At 47.4% G+C, this 18,592-nt stretch overlaps 1 protein-coding gene across 2 annotated transcripts in view; it reads right to left on the bottom strand.

The window, feature by feature from the left end:
• The window catches only part of GABPA (GA binding protein transcription factor subunit alpha), a 301,636-nt gene extending 283,260 nt beyond the window's left edge, over positions 1-18,376 (bottom strand). The window contains exon 1 of one of the 2 annotated variants that reach the window (XM_078658370.1): positions 18,232-18,376. The gene's annotated coding sequence lies outside the window, so the exon portion shown is untranslated. The remainder of the gene's footprint in view (positions 1-18,231) is intronic. The other variant, XM_078658369.1, reaches the window with a different exon arrangement.
• Positions 18,377-18,592: the final 216 nt, after the last annotated feature.

Here is an 18,592-nt window from a genome sequence, read left to right as displayed (position 1 = left end):
ACATGACAGGGAAGCACGCTACTCCATGCGATTACATATGGCTGCCGGCAGCGGTAACTTTCACCCTCGCCGGGACTCCAGCCAGGAGGCTATCAATGCACCACAGGTAAGCACAGACTTGTGTGCTTTTCTTTCCTTTCCGCTGTCACTGCGAAGCCAGTTACACTGGCCTCGCTACCGCCCAAAGGATTTTTCTCCGCTGATTCGGGCACCCAAGTGACTCTCTTCTTATTTGGGCGATGCGCCGGACACAACGATAGCTTCTTACTAAAGACAATTGCGGCCTCGTTTACATAGTGGGTGTTAGACCTGGCACCATTGGCGTGGGTCTCCCTTCCATTTTTGCTGTTGCCTCATGTATTTTTGATGGTGTTGTATGCTTTGGGCACTGTGCCACAGTTCAAGTGCCCCCTATTGTAAATTGATGTATTAATCAGTGGTTCCATGTTTGGCTATTTGGTTTGCTTGTCAGACCCTAGTCTAGCGCACTGAATGTGCCCAGGGCATGTAAATCCAAATGCTGCTGGTGGGCCTGCAGCACTGGCTGTGCCACCCACAGAAGCAGCCTTGTAAAATGTGTCTAAGAACTGCCATTGCAGAGCCTGCGTGCAGTCTGGTACTGTCATGCTGACAGGGCAAGCGCACCCACTTGCCAGTCCCTAAACCTTCCCTTTTCTTCATATCAGTCACCCCTATGGTAGGCCCAAGGGCAGGGTGCATTGTAAGTATAAGGTAGGACAAGCCCTGTGTGTGTGGCATGTCCCAATAGTGAATTACATCCATTTTCGTTTTTCACTATTGCAAGGCTACCTGTTCTCCATAGGCCAGAATGGCCTGTAGAGTTATTACATTTTATAATCCTAACGGTCTCAGAAACATGGTAGAAGGTCGAGTTTAGTATGCCTGAACCCAGAATAAACACATACATATTTTAGGAAAGTTGGTTTTAATATTCTGTGTTTGCAAATAGCACTTTTAGAAAGTAGGTATTTGCTTGTCTAACCATTCAAACCTGCCTCTGCTAGGTTGTGTATTCCTATGTCTGGTTTTGTGAGGGACAGGGCTGGGGAATTCCAGGAGGCAGGCTGAGTCACCCGGTGGTGAATAGAGAGATCTCATCTAGATGGGAGGGAGGAGTTGCACCTGAACCTTGAATAGGGCTGTGCCTGCCTTCCACAATGCTGGCTCCACCCCCTGAGGAGCGGATGATGTCTGCCCTGCACACTGAAAGAAGAGGAGTCCTGTAAACAAATTGCTCCAGGACTGTACTTGCCTTCCACAATGCTGGCTCCACCTCCTGTGGGGTGTCTGATGTGCCTGCCCTGCACTGTGAAAGGAAAGGAGAAGTCTGGTAAACAGAGTGCTTCAGACCTGGTTTGGACTGGGCAAAGGCCCCTCTCCCCTCAGAGAACAAAAGATTTTGGGGTATAAATATTGGGACCCTGATCCCATGAAATTAGATCACTTTGAACTACAAGAAGAAACCTTTACTGAGGAGAGGAACCTGAAGAAAGTGAAGAGAGACTATTCCCAAGCTGTAGTGCTGCTTGGGGAATTGGCCTGCAGTGGCTGCCTTACTGCCAAAGGAAGAAGAAAGGAACTTTGTGTACTTTGCTTTCAACTTGTGAAGGATCTCCAAGGGCTTGGAAAAGAGCTTGCCTCCTGCTTAAGTCTCGGGGACAACAGACTTCATCCCCCAGCTCCCCAGAGTTCTTTTGGAAGTGCCTGCTGCTGTTTTGGGCCTTCTGAGGAACTGCGTGTCGCAAGGAGCTGGAAGCGCGACTCAACGAGAAGAAGCATGTCGCCGTCGAAGGGCCTGCCATCGCAACTCCGAAGGAGGGTGTCGCCGATGGAACTGTCGCACTGCACCGCATCGGAGAGAAGCGTGCCACAACGAAGAGGAAGCATGTCGCCATCGATGCTGCTGTCGCAACTCCGAAGGAGAGTGTCGCCGCTGTAGTTGTTGCACTGCACCGCATCAGGAGAAGAATCTCGCAACAAGGTCGGAGCGTGTCACCATCGCTGTACCTGCCGCCGCAACTCCGAAGGAGGGTGACGCCGTTGGAACTGTCGTATTGCACCGCATCGACCAAGAGCACCTTGCATCCCAGAGAAGCGCGCCACCATCGGAGCTGCTGCCACCGCATCTTGGATGTCGCCGCTGTAGTTGTCGCATCGAGCGGAGCATTCAAGCATCGTGGGAGAAGAGCGTCGCCGCTGGAGCTGTTGTCTTCGCATCGTAAGGGTGTAGCCGCTGCAGTCGACGCATCGAACCGAGGACTTCTCGCAGTCCCGAGAAGCGTGCCACATCTGGAAGATCTTCACGTCTTTATTTCTTTGTATCTGAACTTTGCTGCATTTCCCATCGCTGCGACATTGCTTGTCGTGGAAGCGCAACACAACTTAAGGTACATCGACGCAGAGTGTCGCATCTGAGAATTGAAATGAACTAAGCTTAAATCTACCATTTTAAAGTAATCATAGTGTGTATTTTTGTTGTTTATGGTCTTGTGGTAACCCTATATAAAGACCAAGTTCAAGGTGAATAGGCAACTGGAATTAGAAAATAGAAGATTAAAGCTTGAGGAAAAGAAAATGCAGTTTGAGCATGAAAATGTTTCGAGGGAGTTGGAGTATAAAACCAAAAGTTTAGAAGTTACTCCCTCTGGTGGCACCATACTGTCACTACATACAGAAAGTAGAGTGTATATTCCCAAGGATGTGGTGAAGGAGTTTTACAAAAATGATGATATTGGTCAGTGGTTCAGAGCCTAGAGGTAGCCATGTCTTCCCACCGGGTCCCTGAGAGAGATTGTGGAGCGGGGTTGCGGGGAAGGTTCCTTAATGAGGGGCGGGATACATTGTTAGACCTGCCTTCTGAAGTCCAAAATTCATACGGCCACATGAAAGATGCATTGATGTCTAGATATGGTTCGACACTTGAGCTCTATAGGCAGAGGTTCAGCAAATGCAAAAAGTTGGAAAACAGTACTTGGGTTGAATATTTCACTTTCTTTTGCAGAGCATTGGATGGTTGGGTAAAGGGCAGCAATGTTAATGATTTTCAAGGTCTCTTTGATTTGATTGCATGGGAGCACTTGTGTGATAATTCTTTTCCAGAGCTGCGCCAGCATCTGATAGATAGCAAGCTGACTAACCCTAGGAAGCTTGCAGAGGAGGCGGACCGCTGGGTAAGCACCCGGGTCCACAAGGGACTCAGCCAAAGGTGGGCAGGGTCCCCAGCAGAAGAGTGGGGGGACAAGGGTAAACAGAAGGAGTTCCGCAAAGGGCCCCAAAGTAGCCTCTAAGAGAACCCCGTGAAAGGTTCCCAGCCTCCCCCTGAGAGAAGGCAGGGGGGGCCCCCCCGACAGGTAGTCCTGTTCCCCAGGGTCCCCTGAAGTGTTACAAGTGTGGCGACCTGGGTCATAAGGCGAATGATACCAGGTGCAGCCTGTTTGGTAAACAAGCAACCACTGGTGCTCTGCCCCGGCAGATGGCTAGTGTAGCCTTGGGGGAGGAGATTGATGTCCAAGGAGGGTGGGGTCCAGTACAGATGACCTTAGTCTCTTTAGGAGACAGTAAGTTGGTCTCAGAAGCTCAGCTACCCAGGAACACTAAAAAATATGAGAAGCAAGTGACCGTCAATGGCCAAAAGGAGGAGGCTCTTAGAGATACAGGAGCCAGTGTGACAGCTGTCAAGTGTCACCTGGTGTCTCAAGAGCAGATTGTTCCTCATGCAGTTTACCGAGTTGTTAACGCCGACAACACAGAGTCATTGTCCAATGGCTCAGGTTCCCTTTGAGTGGGGGGGGGGGGATCTCTGGTACTCTTCAGGTAGCTGTGAGGTCCACCATGCCTGTTGACTGTTTGTTGGGAAATGATTTGGAGAGCTCCCCTTGGGATAAGGTGGAGAAAACAACTCACTTGAAGATGGTTGGACTGCCTGACTGGGCGTGCGTGACCACCTGGTCAATGTCAGCCAGTAGGGGTTCTCAAGAGGACCTAGAGCCTGAGAGGGAGGCCCAGGAACCTGCCGAAGAGAGAAGTGGTGGAGGTGCGGGAAACCGGCCCCCGAAGTACCCACGGCCCAGGAGGAGGTAGACCCTGAGGGGGGTGGCCTGGAGCCCACCGGGGAGCAAGTAGCTGAACTGGGGGACCTGCCTGAGCTGACCCATTGGCAGCAAGAAGGAGGCCCCTCCAGGGAGGAATTTTGCAAGGAGCAGAGAGAGTGCCATTCTCTTGTGGGCTTGCGGCAACAGGCTGCAAGCCAGGCAGCAGGTGATTAGTCAGGATCACACTTGATTTACTGGGAGAATAGTCTCCTGTATAGTGAGCCTAAGGTTGCTGAACCTGGGTCAGCCCGTGTGCTGGTGGTACCCCAGAAGTTCAGAGCCTTCCTACTGGGGCTCGCTCATGATGTGCCGTTAGCAGGACATTTGGGGCAGGACAAGACCTTTGAGAGGCTCGTCACCCACTTTAAAATGCGCAAGAGTTCTGATGCTCATTGCAGAACTGGTCAGACTTGCCAGGCCAGTGGAAAGAGTGGGAGGAAGCACAAGGCTCCTCTCCAACCATTCCCTGTGGTCAGTACCCCCTTTGAGCGGGTGGGGATTGACATTGTGGGGCCACTGGACCCCAAGACAGCCATGGGCAAGAGGTTCATCCTGGTCTTGGTGGACCATGCCACCCGGTACCCGGAAGCCATACCTCTGAGGACAGCGACGGCCCCCGTGGTGAGACGGGCACTGATGGGAATTTTCTCCCAAGTGGGATTCCCTTGCGAGGTAGTGTCTGACCGGGGAACCAACTTCATTTCCAAGTATATGAAGTCCCTGTGGCAGGAGTGTGGTGTAACCTACAAGTTCACCACTTCTTACCAACCCCCCCTGGAAATGGGCTGGTTGAAAGGTTCAACCGGACCCTGAAGGGAATAATGGGTCTTGAGGAACCCATGAGGCGTAAGTGGGATGTGCTCTTACCGTGCCTACTGTTTGCATACCGGGAGGTGCCACAGAAATCTCTAGGGTTCAGTCCCTTCGAGCTTCTCTATGGACACCCATTCAGAGGACTTCGGAGTTTGGTTAAAGAAGGCTGGGAGCAATCTCCCAGGAAAACTCCCCAGGATGTATATAGCTACATGCTGGCCTTCAGGAACCAGACTAGGCGTTTCAGGCAACTTGCTGAGGTGAATCTGGAAGCCAGCCAGAAGGAGATGAAGGACTGGTATGACCAGAATGCCACTCTGGTAGAGCTTCAACCTGGCCAGAAAGTGTGGGTCATGGCCCCAGTGGAGCCCTGCGTGCTCCAAGATAAGTGGCCTGGACCATTTGAGGTTGTGGAGGGCAAGAGTCCAGTTACCTACTTGGTGGACTTGCGGTCTCCTAGGAACCCCTTGAGGGTCCTACATGTGAACCGCCTTGAGCCCCACTTAGAGAGGTCTGAAGTGGGCATGCTCTTGGCAATAGATGCTGGGATGGAGGAGGAGACTGAGCCTCTTCCTGACCTCCTGTCAGCCTCAGAGCAAGATGGGTCAGTGGATGGTAATACCTCTCTTCACCCCTGACCCACGAGCAACAGAATGACTACCGCCAGTTGCTGGGACAGTTTTCTGATCTGTTCTCCCTGGTTCCTGGTGTGACGGATTGGTGTGTCCATGATGTGGACACAGGAGACCGCTTACCTGTGAAGCTGACAGGGTGAGGGCTTGCAACAAAAAGGAGGTCTCAAAGATGCTTGCGCTAGGGGTGATTGAGACATCTAGAAGTCCTTGGGCCAGCCCAGTGGTCTTGGTTCTGAAGGCTGCAGCACCGGGTGCCACGCTCGAACTCCGGTTCTGTGTGGACTACAGAGGGCTCAATTCAGTCACGAAGACTGACGCGCACCCCATTCCCAGAGCGGATGAGCTCATTGATCGGCTAGGGGCTACACGGTACCTCAGCACGTTTGACTTAACGTCTGGGTACTGGCAGATCGCCTTGACTGATGGGGCAAAGGAGAGGTCCGTATTCTCCACACCAGATGGGTATTTCCAGTTCCGTGTTGTGCCCTTTGGGATGAAGAATGCCCCTGCCACCTCGCAGAGGTTGGTCAACCAGGTGTTGGTTGGACTGGGTGAGTTTAGTGCCACCTACCTGGATGACATCGCAGTGTTCAGTGCCAGTTGGGAGGAACATCTATGCCACCTCTGGGAAGTGTTGATGGCACTGCGGAAGGCAGGCCTCACGATCAAGGCAAGTAAGTGCCAGATCGGGCAGGGTTCCGTGGTGTACTTGGGACACCAAGTTGTGAGCGGCCAGATGGCAGCCCTACAACCCAAGATTGAAACCATCCTGGCTTGGGGGCCACCCAAAACCCAGACAGAGGTGAGAGCCTTCTTAGGTCTCACCGGGTATTACAGGAGGTTTTTCAAGGGATATGGCAACATTGTTGCACCCTTGACAGAGCGGACTTCCAGGAAGCAGCCCAAGAAGGTGATCTGGACTGACACGTGTCAGAAAGATTTTGAGACCTTGAAAGCTGCCATGTGCACGGTTGCCATGTGCACGGCACCCGTGCTCCTGGCACCCAACTTCTCAAGAGAGTTTATCGCCCAAATAGACGCTTCAGAGCATGGTGTGGGGGCTGTTCTGTCACAGATGAATGAGGAGGGCCTAGATCAACCTGTAGCCTTTATCAGTAGAAGGTTACTTCCACGGGAAAAGAGGTGGAGTTCTATTGAGCGTGAGGCATTTGCTGTGGCCTGGGCACTGAAGAAGTTGAGACCATACCTGTTTGGGACTCACTTGCGGGTTCAGACAGACCACAGGCCCCTCAGCTGGTTGATGCAGATGAGGGGTGAGAATCCAAAGCTGTTGAGGTGGTCTATTTCCCTACAGGGTACGGACTTTACGGTGGAACACCGCCCTGTTACAGAACACGCTAATGCTGATGGTCTGTCCAGATTTTTCCGCCTGAGTGGAGAGAACTCCCAGGAGATAGGGTAGTTCTCCCCACCTTTCAGCTGGAGGGGACACGTGTTAGACCTGGCACCATTGGCGTGGGTCTCCCTTCCATTTTTGCTCTTGCCTCATGTATTTTTGCTGTTGTTGTATGCTTTGGGCACTGTGCCACTGCTATCCAGTGCCAGAGTGCAAGTGCTCCCTATTGTAAATTGATGTATTAATCAGTGATTCCATGTTTGGCTATTTGGTATACTTGTCAGACCCTAGTCTAGTGCACTGAATGTGCCCAGGGCATGTAAATCCAAATGCTGCTGGTGGACCTGCAGCACTGGTTGTGCCACCCACAGAAGCAGCCTTGTAAAATGTGTCTAAGGTATGCCATTGCAGAGCCTGCGAGCAGTCTGGGACTGTCATGCTGACTGGGCAAGTGCACCCACTTGCCATTCCCTAAACCTTCCCTTTTCTTCATATCAGTCACCGCTATGGTAGGCCCAAGGGCAGGGTGCATTGTAAGTATAAGGTAGGACAAGCCCTGATGTGTGTGGCATGTCCTAATAGTGAATTACAGCCATTTTCGTTTTTCACTATTGCAAGGCTACCTGTTCTCCATAGGTCAGAATGGGCTGTAGAGTTATTACATTTTATAATCCTAACTGTCTCAGAGAACATGGTAGAAGTTTGAGTTTAGTATGCCTGAACTCAGAATAATGAAATACATCTTTTAGTAAAGTTGGCTTTAATATTCTGTGTTTGCAAATACCACTTTTAGAAAGTAGGTATTTGCTTGTCTAATCATTCAAACCTGCCTCTGCTAGGTTGTGTATTCCTGTCTGGTTTTGTGAACGATAGGGCTTGAGAATTCCACGAGACAGGTTGAGTCACCCGGTGGTGAATAGAGAGATCTGCATCTAGATGGGAGGGAGGAGTTGCACCTGACCCTTGAATAGAGCTGTGCCTGCCTTCCACAATGTTGGCTCCGCCCCCTGGGGAGCAGCTGTCTCTGCCCTGCACACTGAAAGAAGAGAAGGAGTCCTGTAAACAAAGTTCTCCAGGACTGTACTTGCCTTCCACAATGCTGGCTCCACCTCCTGTGGAGCATCTGATGTGCCTGCCCTGCACTGTGAAAGGAAAAGAGAAGTCTGGTAAACAGAGTGCTTCAGACCTGGTTTGGACTGGGCAAAGGTCCCTCTCCCTCCAGAGAACAAAGCATTTGAAATTAGATCACTTTGAACTACAAGAAGAAACCTTTACTCAGGAGAGGAACCTGAAGAAACTGAGGAGAGTCTATTCCCAAGAAAGGAACTTTGTGTACTTTGCTTTCAACTTTGTGAACTTTGTGTACTTTGCTTTCAACTTTGTGAATGATCTCCAAGGGCTTGGAAAAGAGCTTGCCTCCTGTTGAAGTCTCAGGGACAACAGACTTCACCCCCCAGCTCCCCAGAGTTCTTGTGGAAGTGCCTGCTGCTGTTTTGGGCCTTCTGAGGAACTGTGTGTCGCAAGGAACTGGAAGCGCGACTCAACGAGAAGAAGCGTGTCGCCGTCGCTGGGCCTGCCGTCGCAACTCCGAAGGAGGGTGTCGCCGCTGGAACTGTCACACTGCATCGCATCGGAGAGAACCGTGCCGCAACGAAGAGGAAGCGTGTCACTATCGCAACTCCGAAGGAGGGAGTCGCCGCTGTAGTTGTCGCACTGCACCCCATCAGGAGAAGAATCTAGCAACGAGGTCGGAGCGTGTCGCCATCGCTGTACCTGCCGTCGCAACCCCCGGAGAAGGTACATTGAAGCAGAATTGAACTGAACTAAGCTTAAATCTACCATCTTAAAGTAATCATAGTGTGTATTTTTGTTGTTTATGGTCTTGTGGTAACCCTATATAAAGTCTGCTTATTTTTATATAAAACCTGTGTGGTGTCCATTTGTAGTGTAGGCACTGGGTTACTGTATGTGGTCACAACTGCTTAACTTACAACACCTCTGAAGTAAAGCCCTTCTGCTCGTGCCAAGCAACCAAGGGGGTAAGCAGGGGTTATTTTAGGAGTATAATCCCCTTATCCTGACTAGAGGAGAGGGTCTCCATTTGTCACAAGTATCTACCTGTGCCAACTAGAGACCCCCAAATCTAACAGTGTGCATTTTATAGAATACCATAACCAGATGGGACACGCAGGCCCTGACTAAATTTGTATGGCCTTGTGGGAGTGGCTGCTCACCAGCTTATTTTCACTCCGGGTTGGGCAGTCGCTCTTTCCTCACTCCTCGGTGAAAAAATTACGTAAACAATACATTTTTGTTTTTCAAACAGCACATGGAGCAGCATATTGCAGCAACACTGGGTGGGACAACATCTTGCCCCAAACCGTTCGTACAGCAACGTATCGCCTCAAAGGCTAGAACAATTAGTCCATATTAAACTGCAAATTTCTTCCATTTTAACCATATTCTCCAGTTTTCGTTCCTCTATTATTCATCCGCAATAAATTTCAATCCACACGCGGGTTATTCTGCCATTCTCCAAGTTTCTGATGCTGAAGCTGTGCCCATCCGGACCTCTTGCTAAAGCACGACAAATGCAGGAGTTTGTTCAAAGCAGCGTTTATTTAAAAAGAAGACCCAATGCATTTCAGGCTGTCAAGCACTATCTCGTCAGGGGACAATGGAAGTAAATAATAAAATACATAACCATTACCATATTACCCATCTCTGCATGTTTTACATAGTTAACATAAATCAGCAGCATATTGCAGGCCATGATGGCAGTCTTTAACTTATCAACCATGATTGCTTGTTCTACTGATTAACTCGAATAACTCTTGCTCCTGGGGTAAACTCCCCTTCTTGTTTATTTTGGAGATACACTCTATACTGCCTCATCGATGCAAGGTGAACAGCAGCAATTCCTCTATTCACTGCCATATTGCTAGTCACTCACTCGGTGTGAGCTAAATATTCACTTACTAAAATGACAATATGGTGGGAAGATACTCTTCACACATATACTTTGTATGCAGTATTGTCTGGTTCTATGTGTCCGTCAGGTTTCTTTGTCAGTGGAGCGCTCCTGGATGTACCCTGTGGCTTGAGGACGGATATTACTTACTCTGTGAGAAGGTAAGAGATATATATATGTTAAACAATGACACCTCGATTTGGATCAGCACTCAAAACCAAATTAGTGAAGGCAAATGAGCATTACAGCAAACCGGAGATTCTTTCACGCCCTACGCGTTTCAGAGAGTCAAACTCCTTTTTCAGAGGCACAAGTATCAACGCAGTCATATTAAAGAGGTACTGCTCCAGCATGTTTTTATTTCGACTTGTTTAATTAACAACAGATGGTCCAGTTAGTACTGCATGCTGGGTAATAAGGTTCGTGTATTTCTTTAGTAAGTTTTGTTTTGCAGTGCCTCTTTGTTTTGTCCCCTTAGTAGGTGCTGTGCTGCATACCAAATTCATGTATTTTTAAAACTTCAAGTAAGCCTCCGAGATAAGAAATGCTCGAATTACGTGCCATCTGGTTTTCCACACAGAGATTTTGAAAAGTTCCAATCCTCCATGGCCCCCTTTCCCTCGTTCTCTGGGGTGGTGCAGCTCCACGGCTGGATGGCCGTTATTATTTGTTAAACAATGACACCTCGATTTGGATCAGCACTCAAAACCAAATTAGTGAAGCCAATTGGGCATATTCTTTCACGGCCTATGCGTGTATATATATATATATTTTTTTTTTTGAGAGAGAGAGAATCATACCTACACAGACAACTATTCTAATAAGCAGCTGTGTGTTTGCTAAGTATTGCTAGATCTTGAGCACGACAGAGAATAGTCATTATTTAAATACACTCAGTCAAGTATCCTTGAATCCTGAAGGTGATGTGTAATCTTGAAATGTTGATTCATATGTTTCTTTCTTTCTTTATCTTTTTTAGATTTCTTAGAATGACGGAGGACCTATCACACATACGGGTCACCACCTTTTTGGCCGTCTTGATCCTTGACTGCCCAATATAACTTTTTATTTTATAATCAATGCAAACAGAGTGACTAACACCTTGGGTCCTGATGAATGCCCCGGAATCCCTTCTGGGGACCACCTGCGCGCAGAAACATGTTCACCATTAAGAGGGTTTTTTTTGGTTTACAACCCCAGCCCTCTTTTTAATCCTACCCCAGTGGACCTACTGAATAAAGTTATTTTGGCCCACTGTAGGTAGTTTTAACTAGCACTCTGTCCCTCACTGACCTAATTTCCATCGCTCATCAAAACACCGCTGCTCCTCCCAACTAGGGAGCTTGTAGCCCACACCATGAACCTCACAGTCCGGGTGTGAGTAGGGGATTCAATGATGAAGCATGTCACCCTCGGGTGAGTGAGGGTTTTTGTCATAAGAAGGATCTCTTCCATTTGTTCAATTTGATTAGACACACATTTATCAATACAGGTAACAGTTCCGGCCTATGAACTAGCCTTTAGCCTGCTCGGTATGACGATACCAGGCATACTTACGTGTGAGTTGCATGTAACAGTGGGTTTAGTACGTACCTGGTGGAGCCAATCCCTAGATCCCAGGTGTGAATATTATAAATGATGAAACAATTCCCTTGACATTGGATACAATAAAATGCACTGCACTAAAAAAAATCACATTGATATAATCCTGAAAGTGATACAATCCTTCGCAAGACTTTGAGAACTGAAATCACAAGGGTATAACACAGTGAAACACCAACACCCTCACTCACCCTCTCCTACACACATAACATTTAGCACACCTGACGGGACCAAAAGGTCTCAGTTACATACTACAGGGTACACGACCGAGCAATGCACACAACTTCCTCCACACCTGACAGGACTAAAGTTTCAGGCAAAACACTCCAGGGTACACGAGCCGCAACACACACCATTTCTTGCACACTTGATGGGACAAAAGTCTAAGGTAAAACATACAGGGAACACAAACCCACAACACACACCATTTCTTGCATACTTGATGTGACTAAAGTCTGAGGTATAACTCTCCAGTGTACAGCGATCCCAAGCATAACACCAGGGTACTCAACCCTTACAACACAACGGCATTCTGCAAAACAAATGCCACACACCTTAAAAGGTTTGGGGTAAAAACGCAAGACCGCCACACAAGCATGGTATAATAGAAATAGGCAGGTAATGAATGATAGCATCTTTAACTCAGCTGGTATAAATAACAACACACAGACAGAAAGATAAGCATGGCATATCACCCATACGAATATCCAGATGAAGGAAATCTCTCTTGCAGAAAATAAACACACCCAAGCAGAAAATTACATATGGCACGAATCAAAAACATGGCAGTAAATTCAACATTACAACAAAAAATTATATATAGTAAAGCATTTTCTAGACATACACAGGCATCAAGTTAAGGATTGATCATACACTTCCCAAGATAAACAACGAGAACATACCAAGTTTAAAACAATCCACTCCTTAGCAAGGAACATGTATTATAAGTATGGATCCCAATAGAGCAGAATTAATACAACAGCATCATAATAAACCATCACAGGCAGATAACCAATCTTTTGCTCCGGTGAGAGATCTCTCACCCGAAGTTCCTCACCCAGTCCTGCCAAGCGTCATCCAACAGGTGTGACGCTCACGCATTTCAGTGCGGTGATCCGCATCACCGAACTGAAACGCATTGTCACGCATTTTGCCACCTGCTGCCAGGCAAGCCACCAGCGGCGCCTGTCACTGTGCCCGGGCTCTCTCTGCTGCTCCGAGAGAGGTGCACCTGATTCCGTCATGTTCCTAAACAGTTGACCAGAGGCAGACTGCTGCAGCTCTTAGCTCTGAGAGCGCTACAAATGTATTGACTGCACTCTGCCAGGAGCAGCCTGTTGCCCTGGAAACAGAATGCGGGAAATTATGGTGCGGCTGCGGCGCCAGCGCAGCTCATGACACAGCAGGGGGGGGCTGTATGGTTTGCTTGCAGCGCGGCAATTTCAATGATGGCGCTGCCACCCGCAGCTCTCCTCTGGAGGCACTTTGCACCAGACCAGGTCCGTCCCTGCCATACTAGCTCACAGCTTGTTCATTTTGACTTTCTAAACAGGTGACCCGGCGGGATTACAGCGCTGAGTGGCCGCCAGGACAATATTACTAGCCGCCCGACCCCTGTAACTCACGAGGAGTCAGGAGAGCCGCAGCCCGATCACTGAGGTCTACACCAATCACGCTGGCGAGGCATCGGGCGCTGCGAGGAGATTGCTGCATGTAGTGCTCTGCGGCCGCCACGATCACGTGCGGCTGTGTCCACCGCGGCGGCCCAGACGCCGCTCAGAGAGACAGTAGTGCCTGCCAGTGCCACACTCACTACACTATCCGAGACTAGTACAGAAGTTGTTTACAACCGTAAGTACTACTACTACTTACTTTGGTCACTGAGGCAGCCTGCCACTGTGACTGTAGTGTGTCAGTTGTTACCTTACCTTGTTGCCTTGTCTTAAGTGACGGTGGTGGTGCGTGTAGTTTTTGCCAGTGCTCTCTCTCTCATTCTGCGGGGGTGGGAGGCCCGAGGGCCGTCGTCATGACTCGCGCGTCATTCTCAGAGGCCCCTGAGTCCTCTCATCATCCTTCAGATTTTTCAGGCAGAACGGGTGGGGCCCTGTTACTGGCTGGCAATAAACTTGTTTAATGGTCATCAGTCGCCAACGGGATTCACCCTGCAAGCAGCATTAGAATGTGCCTTTTCTAATTTGTTTGACCTCACTCAAAGACTTTAATAGTCCGTGTGATGTTTTTCTGCCGGCTTGGCCGGCAACACACTGACTGGCACAGCTGTGTTGACTAACTTAAGGCGGGCTCCTCTGCTCACACAGGAGGGAGCACAAGGGTTAGTGCCCTTACCTTTCTGGTGCTCTGCAGCAGTTTTAAAAACTTCTTGGCGTTTCTTGTTGCTCACATGGCTGTAATTTTCAGCTATTTAGAAATTTCCCTTGTCTTCATTGCATGATTTTCAATCGCGAGTGTCACTCATAGTCGTTGAAATGTCACTCATAATTTCACTGAAATTATGAAAATATCACACATGGCAACCTGAAACCTTGGTAGCTTTGCTCACAATTGCCAGATCCCGGGAGAGACCGGATTTCCTGGAGTAAAAGTGGCGTTCTTGGTGCAAAAAAACTCTTCGAAAGATCGCTCTTTCACCGGACGCTCAGTGCTGACATATGGGCAACACGCTTACTCTTTTTTAACTAAAGCGTGCACGTCATCGTAGCTTTACATAAGACCCCCCCAATCAAAATTGGCGGTCACGTCAGTGACATCAGCACTCCGGCATCGCTATGAATGTGTGCATGTGTAGTGCTCCCAAGCACGTTCTGGCCACTACAAGCTACTGGCCACCAGCGGTTTGCTTCAGAACAGCTCGCACAGTATATGGCCACCTCTGCTACCAAAGCATTCCTCGCTTCTGGGGGATATCCCCCAGGCCTTTTCAAATGGCACACTGGATCGTCACGCACCACCAGTAAGGGGAAACACGCTTCTCAAAGTATAGAAACACGCGCTCCCAAAGTCACAGATACATGTAAACATCCAGGTAACAGAATCTAACGGGTTTCAATAAAACGAATAATGTTGCAGCTTACCAGTCGATAAAGTCAGAATCACTTTCCAGGGGCTGAATGTTCAAACAAATAACGCTGGTTCCTTTAAAGTAAACAATGCCAGTTCACTTAAATTCAATGCAGCAAGTTCACTCATAATTCCATGCGGACAGTTACACTACAGTGCAACACTGCAAGTTCATACCCCTCTGGCATGACAAGCCAAACGATGAACAGCTCACACAATAAGCTGGCCTGAGAAAATGTCCTGGACTGCAGGCTGCCCATTAAAATAGACACTGGTGGGTCTGTGTCCAAGGCGTATTACTTCTGACAGGCTTCAATTCCTTTAAATTGTAGTTTCTCTATAGATAAGGTTTCCTTTCGACTTCTTAGTTTCTTCTATTGTTCTCAGATCACCATACCCTACTTGCTAATCCCTCACACATGGTTCCTTCTCCTAGATAGTCACCAATGTTGTAAAGGAAGTCCAGAGGCTGTAGTGAAGATTAGAAGTAGAAGGTTTATTACATCTTAGTTACAAGTAGGTTATATAATAGCTAAGCCAAAGTATAGCGCCGCCAGAACCAGCCTCCTTGCTGATCAGCACAAACACCAAAACTGACACACTCAACCTCACCAGACAATCAACCTTTCTATTTCCTCACCACGTAGTCCTGCAGTCAACCACACCACATTCATAATGGCTTAGCAGCAGGAACTAGGAACACTGGTGAGGATGCATTAAGTTGCAACAATCACCTACAAGTCTAGTTTTCTACCGGTAAAGATTGAAATCGCATTACTCTTGAAAGGGTCATGGAACCAGTATAGCGCCTGGTATGCAAGACATATTGCTCTACAGGGATGTGGAATTCCTATAGCCCAACGCCCGGGACATATTGTTTGGGGTCAAGGGCAACAAGTTTTAATGTGCATTTTATCCTTGGGACAAGTAGGCCCAACCCCCTGCAGCACAACCCCTTTGGCTGCCAGTTTACAGTACCACATTGATGCTCAGGGAAGGGCATTCTCTACAATTAAGGTAAAGTGTGTGTTATATGTAATATGTGTGTTAATGCTGTTCAAACTTGTATATATGGTTCATTAACGCAAAGCCTTTATTATTAGGGTGAGCACTAAAAGTAAATGTTTTAAGCTCAGCCTGCACTACTGACAGTGGTTCCAGTATAAAAGTGTACACACATTTTCAAAATTTAATAATATGAGGCTCTGTATAATGCACCCAGAATGCTCTCAGATTATATGGAAATATTTGCAGAAGCTTGAAAGCAAAAGTGATGATTATTTGCTTTAAAAATAAAATGTTCCCAACAAAATGCATGTAAGAAAAGAAAACATTTAGCTAAACTACTGTAAGATTTTAGGTAGCGTATCTTTGCAGCATCATTTAGTAACATGATGATGTATGTTAGTATTTCCCAAAAATATTCAGAATGGAATATTAGTGTAACCAGTTTAAATACGAATATGGAAAACAAGAACAAACAAGCATTGGCAAAGCTAGTGGGTCTGAAATTGGTGGTCAGCCTTTTGGTTTTGTCAAGGCATGACTTGTTTAGGCATGGTTTTTGTAAAACCTTAACATTGTGGGAGATGCTGGGTCCTCACCATTCTAACAAGCATTGGCAAAAGCAAAACAAAAAAATGTTGGGTCTCAGCATACATTGCCACAGGGGTTCTGGGCACTGAACAAAATTACTTTGTGTGCCAATATGCTTCTTCTAAAAGAGCAAAATACTGTCACTTACAGGGACGCCAGCTGATAGACAGAAGGAGAGAGACAGAATAAAAAAGCAAAACAAAAGATCATGGTTAACGCCAGGCGTAATTAGAGACCCAATTATTAAAGACAGTCTCAAAAGTGCATCCATGGTATATATCCTTGCATTAAGTGCATATGTACAGTTTGCATGAATTCAAAAGAATTTACAGAAGTAGGCCAAGAAATAGTACTCCCAGAAAATATTTGTTAACGGAGAGGTGTGGCGCCGCGGCCAGGGCGACCGACGCTGGAATCTGGGGATCAGGGTTCGATCCCCGGCTCCGGCGGCAGGTTAGCCCAGCACCATGTGACTCTGGGCAATAGCTTGCTTAATCTTCCCGACGGCCCCCAGCGCCTAGAGACCCTTACGGGTGATTGTGCGCTTTACAAATGTGGATTATTATTATTATTATTTAGCATGAGCAAATATGCAGGTGTAGATTTGCTTATATGAAAATCTGAATGTTTTCAAGTTCACTTTTCTCCCAACCCTGGAAGAAGTTTTAAGTCTGCCACTGTCAGTAGTAAAATTCCAACCGTTCTCAGTATGGGAAATGATTAGAGAAGAATTGGTGAAAAACCTTAAAACATGCATGTTAGTAGGTTTGCACAGATTAAAAAGGGCATTCCAACCCTGGAACTATTGCTTACCACTACCTTCGGCCCCAGTATGTAGACCTGCAGAAACAGAGCAGCATAAGGGAATTGCTAGTATTCAAACGCTACTGTGGTATGAACCCTGGCATAATCAGAGAGGCTATATCAGAACTCTTATATAATGAGATTGCAGCGTAATTTGTTGACGCATTACATGGCACAGAGGGGACAAGTGGATTTTGTTACGGGACAAGTAGATTAAGCAGCCTGCCCCATGAACAAGTAGATATTTTATTAAATTCCACACCCTTAGCTCTGCCATCTAAGTGACCAGAATGTTATGGCAGGTGTTATAAATAAGAATGATAACCATTTTCCTATGCCAAAATAAGAATGATAAACATTGTCCAATGCCCTACCGCCTTTCCTGCCCGTGAGAGCGCATTGTAAGCATGCACACCTAAATGCTTATCTATTGTCTCTCCACTTGCTGAGACGAGGACAATTACAAATAAGGCTTTCCGCACATTTGTACATAACACAATGCCCCAAATACTGAAACACTGTCAGTTGAATAGTAAATGATCTTGTTCTACAGAGGCATTTAGGAGATTTGTGTTGGCGACATTCTCAGCGCGTCTGTCCAGAACACAGGCCCCTAAAACAAATGTTGCAGTTTTCCTAAAGAGTAGAAACGATGCATATGTCATCTGCACTTTAATCTCTCGAAGACCAAAACTTTACATACTTCAGCTGAGTAATAATGAACTTCTTAAGTCGTCCTAGATAAGCCAAAAGCATGCCCACGGACACTGTGGTTTGGAAGGTCGCCTTGTCATGTCCCATTTAGAATTGAAAATAGCTTTACCATTTTTCAGAACCAGATAATTCCCAAAACCTCATCTTGGAAATTTTGGGAGCGCTCGCGGTAGTACAATCACAACAGAAGACACTATCAGCTCGTATGTTTCAGACAACCAAGTTTAACACGTGTTTGAAGTTCATCTGACCAGCATGAGCATAACCCCTGCAAGGTAAGCGGAGTGGTAGTGTGCACATTGAGAAAGACAATTAAGGGTGCATCATGCTTCGCAGATAAGCCAAGATACCCGTAAATGTACTGCAACGAGTCAGTGTCCGGTGAAAAAGGAGCAACAGGGTGCGCCACAAACTCGTAGCTCTTCGATTACTGCATCAATACAAGAAATGTGCTGGCCAAAACACTTCCGATTTACCGCCCCCTGGTTTATAACGCATCTGTGTCTATCTTTGGCCGGAAGACACGTAAGTAAAAGTGCACCAACTTACCTGCCTCTCAGGGCTCGCGGGACCCGCGGAAACAAAACAGAAGGTGGACGTAAGGAGGGGCGCGCACTGGGTCACTGGGCCTTTCACTTCCGGAGGAGAGCGGGTGAAATCGGCCACAGACAGTCGCTGAGAACAAGCACGAAGCGTGCCTGTAAGATTCATGAAAACGAGCCCAAAGGAGCCCCGCCCATATAACGACGACAAAAGAATGTATGTATTATTTCAGTTCCGCCTAACATATTTACACAGCCAATACGCGATTTCATTACGTGGCTCTTGTTGTATTTGTTTTCCATGTCGCGGATTTAATATACTTTTTCCTTCTAAACTTTGTTTTCCTTATTCATATAGCTGTGGAAAT

This window comes from Lissotriton helveticus, chromosome 8 (genome assembly GCF_964261635.1).
Source record: "Lissotriton helveticus chromosome 8, aLisHel1.1, whole genome shotgun sequence".
Taxonomy (NCBI): domain Eukaryota; kingdom Metazoa; phylum Chordata; class Amphibia; order Caudata; family Salamandridae; genus Lissotriton; species Lissotriton helveticus.
The sequence above is the reverse complement of the archived record's forward strand: the minus strand, read 5'-3'. Positions and strand labels throughout refer to the sequence as shown.